This window comes from Vulpes vulpes, unplaced genomic scaffold, assembly GCF_048418805.1.
Source record: "Vulpes vulpes isolate BD-2025 unplaced genomic scaffold, VulVul3 u000000899, whole genome shotgun sequence".
Classification (NCBI taxonomy): domain Eukaryota; kingdom Metazoa; phylum Chordata; class Mammalia; order Carnivora; family Canidae; genus Vulpes; species Vulpes vulpes.
Genome location: NW_027325780.1, coordinates 4849471 through 4854933, shown reverse-complemented (window position 1 = coordinate 4854933; position 5463 = coordinate 4849471). Strand labels below are relative to the sequence as shown.

Below are 5463 nucleotides of genomic sequence, written 5' to 3'. Positions count from 1 at the left end.
GGAATAAAAGGATGTCAAACTGGTAAAAATGGTTACTCCTGGAGAGGGGAGCATATACTTCCTGTGAAACAGAGAAAGGGGGAAGTGGAAGGAAAAAAGGGAGGGAAAGAAAATTATTAACAAGAGCATTCTACAAATGTAAATCCAAATTGTTTCATCTCTGAAAACCTAGGGGCTGCTAGGTTCAGCCCTCATCATCTCCTTGAGACATTGGCTAAATTTGTTTCCAAGTCTTGAATTACTACTACTTCCTGTGCCACCTGGATATTTCAAAGAACTCTCTCAAACCCCTACCAGCTGAACTATTGAGATGTACAGAAACCACTGTCTGGTAAGGTATGGTTACAAGATGGTAGTGAGCTAGCCTGTGATGGTCACCTAGCAGAACCCTAAGGGAGAAAAAAACAATGCCTTCATCCCCTGTCAAGAAACTTCTAGTCAAGCTTTCCAACTGACTCAATACCTCAGAAAACTAAAACACATGACTTCAAAGTCTTATACCTAAGAAGTGTTGCACACTCTCACAGAGCATTTCACAGTTTTCATAAATCCTCATATATTTTTTTAAATTGTTATTTATTTATGGTAGTCACAGAGAGAGAGAGAGAGAGAGAGAGGCAGAGACACAGGCAGAGGGAGAAGCAGGCTCCATGCACCGGGAGCCCGACGTGGGACTCGATCCCGGGTCTCCAGGATTGCGCCCTGGGCCAAAGGCAGGCACCAAACCGCTGCGCCAACCCAGGGATCCCCAATCCTCATATTTTTGCCTTTCCATTGTCTTGTTTCAGATATCCAGGTTCTAGAGGAAATGTCTGTCCAAGGCAGAAAATTATTATTTTTCAGTAATAATGATAGTTAACATTTACTGGGTGCCAACTTCTATTCAAAGTGCTTAAAATTAGTGACTTATTTAGCCTCACAAGACCCTATGAGGTCGATACTATTATTCTTAGTTTATATTATTCTCATTTTAAAGTTCAGGAACTTGCCCAAGTTCTCACAGCTGGAATAATGATACATATTCTCATCATTATACAAAGAGACATGTCAACCCTAATCTATAACACCAGGCCCAGAAATTTGGATTCCCTGAATGTTGAATTATTACTGGACATTCATAGCACCCAAAGGCTAGGCGTCAATAATTCTGTTCAGAAGCTCCGATTGGGGCATTTAGAGGCTGAAGGATAAAATGTGAACTCGTCCCATGTCTGAAGCTGGGGAAAGCCCAGAGTTACTCACCGCCACAATCTGGATCTGTCTGATGCTACCACCAAGCATAAACCAGGCTGCTGAGCGCTTGAGGTGAAGTCACCTTACCACACACAGAGGCAAGACATTCAAACATGCCTGGGTTTCACCTGCTCAGGAGTCTGTCTAATCACCTGGTTTCTCTCAGCTCTCAGGAGGAATGCATGGAATGATAAATACATTGATACTAATCTCTGTCAGTACCTTACCCAACCAGTGTAACGGACACAATTTTCTACTCTGCGTCTACATCTATAGTTCATAATTAAATACAAGAATAAAAGCTAATAGTGCTTCTTTCCTAGCAACAGTAAGCTTAGAATCTTTGTTCCATATGTGCTTTGCTACTATGAGATTGTGTTGGTTATATTTCAGAATTTTAGCAAACCACATGCATTACACTGTATGGCCCCAGATACAGCTGGCCCCAGGGGGTCAAATTGATGTCATCATAATGATCTCTCTCCACTCTGCTTTATCAGGCCCTCCCTTCAGGTAGGCATATCTCTTTCCAATTTAAAGTTTAAAGGCAAGATGTGCGCCTTGTTTTCATTCACTCATATAAAAGTCCCAGGATTTAGGACACCTGGGTTGCTCAGCAGTTAAGCATCTGCCTTTGGCTTAGGGCATGATCCTAGAGCCCCGGGATTGAGTCCCGCATGAGGTTCCCTGCATGGAGCCTGCTTCTCTCCCTGACTATGTCTCTGCCTCTGTGTGTGTGTGTCTTTCATGAATAAATAAATAAAATCAGTGCATGAACTCGGAGGCTTCCATAGAGGGAGGGAGAAAGATGGTAGCAGCAATATTGGAATGTTTGGGTGCATTTGGATGCAGAATCTGAGGGGGAATCTGGCCTTAGAGCTTCTTTCATCTCACGATGTTTTACCCCAGTCATATATCCACATGAGTGGGTCTCTGAACATTTCTCGAAAATGGGAAAAGAAGAATAAAACTATTTATCCTCCACAATTGCCTGGAGAACCTCGGAGACCAACAGAAATCTACCATTGTTGAAGGCAAATAAAATGCAGCAAAGACAATATGTGGCGTTTGGCAAAATTGAATGTCCATTGACCAGGCTTTGGCTCAACTGGAATTCAGTGACAAAAAGGGGGCCCAAATAATTAAAGAGATTCTCTTAGAAGCACAAGATATGGCAGTAAGAGATCACAATGTGGAATTCAGATCCAATTTATATATAACTGAGTCGACTTCAAGGCGAGGCCAGTACCTGAAACCCATCCGATACCATGGCACAGGACGCTTTGGGATTATGGAGATGGTTTATTGCCATTATTTTGTGAAGTTGGTAGAAGGCACCAAATATGGCTGTCACCCATGTCAAAGAGTATATTCAGGAGCTCTGCAACCGGACCATTATTCACACTCTGTGATGGGGGATTCAGACTCTACAGTGTATATATTTTGCCATTTATTTCTTAAAAACAAAGATAAATGCTTTTTATAAATAAATAAATAAATAAATAAATAAATAAATAAATAAATAAATAATTTTTTTAAGGTCCCAGGATCCATTTTGACTTGGCTTCAGCCCTAGGCCCATCCTGACACAATTGCTGTGGCCATAGGAATGCTATGTTATGATTAGCAGGCATAGTCCTTATTATGTGGTAGATAAAGCTGTTTGTGCTTAAATACACAATTTGGTAAAATGGGAGGCATACAAAATCATTTTATCATTACACTTGGCTCCGAAATTAGATTCTCTTCCTGATCTCATGACAGAATCATTCTCTAATTCACTGGACAGTAATCATTCACATTCATTCATTCATTCATATTCTCATGCATTCATGCAGTCTGATACTAAGTATTTTCCACATGGAAAGCACTGGGGGTCACTCTCAAATAAATAACACTCTTGGAAGGTGAATCTTCTAAGCAGCATTCCACCCATTCTCCCTATGGACTCTTGTTCTTCCCACTAGTCTGGGGAAGTACGCCCATGGTGCTCTCAACATCTCTGAGAGAATACGACCAAAACTTAAACGTGACTGTTTTAACTTTATATAATGAAAAGTTCCAAACAAAAGTAGGGAGTAAAATGAACTCAAATGCACTCATCATCCAGCTTCATTTTTTTTTTAATTTTTATTGAAAAAATAATTTTTTATTGGAGTTCAATTTGCCAACATATAGCATAACACCCAGTGCTCATCCCACCAAGTGCCCCCCTCAGTGCCCATCACCCAGTCACCCCAAACCCCTGCCCACCTCCCCTTCCACTACCCCTTGTCCATTTCCCAGAGTTAGGTGTCTCTCATGTTTTGTCACCCTTACTGATATTTTCATTCATTTTCTCTCCTTTCCCTTTATTACCTTTCACTAATTTTTATATTCCCCAAATGAATGAGACCATATAATGTTTGTCCTTTTCTGATTGACTTATTTCACTCAGCATAATACCCTCCAGGTCCATCCACGTCAAAGCAAAAGGTGGGTATTTGTCATTTCTAATGATCCAGCTTCATTATTAAAGATGGGTGATAGAAAGTTGAAGCAAGATGGCGGAGCAGTAGGGTCCTCAACTCACCTGGCCCCACCAACTTATCCAGATAACTTTCAAAACATTCTGAACACCTATGACTTCAACCTGAGATGTAAAGACAGAGTAGCTAGAATGCTACAGAGAGAAAAGTTTTCACTTCCAACAAGGTAGGAAGGCAAAGAAAATAAAAAATCAACTGGGGGAGGAGAATCACGACAAGCCAGTCGAAAGTAGAGCCATGAAAACCCCTGGAGCACAAAAGCCCAGCCCTGGACAAGAGGGAACTTTAAAAATCCACACCTGAGTTTTCCCTGACAGAAAAGTGCTCAGCAGGGAAATCAGGAAGAGTCACAGGAGGGTCAGTGAAGCCTCGAGATTCTCCTGAGTCACTATAAGAGGAAGCATGCCTGGGAGAAAGCTCTCTACAAATTGCGGTACAATCTTGGTAAAGGGCTGGAGTGGAGCAGCCCTCAGGGCATTTGGGAGAAGCCTGCCGGTTCCATGGGCCAATTCTAGAGCTCCCTTTACCATAGAGCCCAGCTCTGGACAGAGGTGGCTGTTCCCCGTTCCTTTCAGGAGCCACGGCCCCCAAGTGGGTGGGTCCACCGGCACAGGGCCCCAGATCCCAGGGCACCGGGCAGACACAGCCTATCCCCAGGATAGGTGGAGGCGGGGAGGGCACAGGACAGCGAGGACTCTCCTGCTGCCAGACGCCCCCAAGCTGTGCAGGCCAGCACCCCCAACCAGGGAGCTTCTAGGCCGGTAGGGACTGGGAGCTGTGGGTGGTTACTGGGGGAGCTAACTCCAGAGCTGGAGACCTGGTTGCCACCAGTGTTGTTGTTCCTCCTTGTGTCACCCTGTGCCTGTGAGAGGCAGGGCTGCCAGGGAACAGAGACCTCACAGGGCAAACAGCTCCCACTGAGCCTGGCACCCAGTGGGGGGAGGGGGGAAGGGCATCTCCCCCAGGTACACACACCTGAGAATCAGCAGAGCAGGCCCTTCCCCCAGAAGACCAGCTGGAAGAACAGGGGAAGAGCAAGTTCTGGACCAAGCAGCACTGGAAAGTTCTAGGACTGAGGGAAAATAGTATATAGAACTAGAGAGTCATTTTTTTTTCCTTTTCTTTTTCCATTATGACTCGTTTTTATATCAGACTAAAAATTTCCATTATTTTTTCTCTTTTCCCACCTAACTACAATATTTTACCAGCTCTTCATTTTTTAGTTTTTTCCTTTTTGACTTCCATATTTCTACAATTACTTGTCTTAGATATATCTTTCACTTCTGGATTCCCTTCAACATATTCAATTTAATTTTGGGAGATATACAAGATATGGGTTTTTGTTTTTTGTTTTTTCTGCCTCATTTTACCTCTATTTGCCTCTATTTTACAATAGAGGAAGTTAGTAACTTCTAACACATGACCCACATACACCCAGAACCAAGTGGAACATCATGTTGATTCATCCTGTGAGACTATATTCTTTCTACCTTCCCATTCTGCCCCCTTCTTTTAACTTGTTTACATTTTTGTGGCCAATTTTGGGTCTTTATATAACTATTGCTGGTTTATATAAATTTGGGATCAAGCATCTTCTAACATACAGAACAAAATACACACAAAACCAAGAGGATCACCTCTAGGTCCCCTCAGGGAGACTGCATTCTCTCTCTACCACCACCATCCCCCTCCCTTTCTTTTC

The 5463-nt window shown here is 42.9% G+C and overlaps 1 pseudogene; it reads left to right on the top strand.

Annotated features, from left to right (window-relative positions):
- The first annotated feature begins 2197 nt into the window (after positions 1-2197).
- LOC140597308 (large ribosomal subunit protein uL22m pseudogene) lies at positions 2198-2782 on the top strand (annotated as a pseudogene).
- The last annotated feature ends 2681 nt before the right edge of the window (positions 2783-5463 follow it).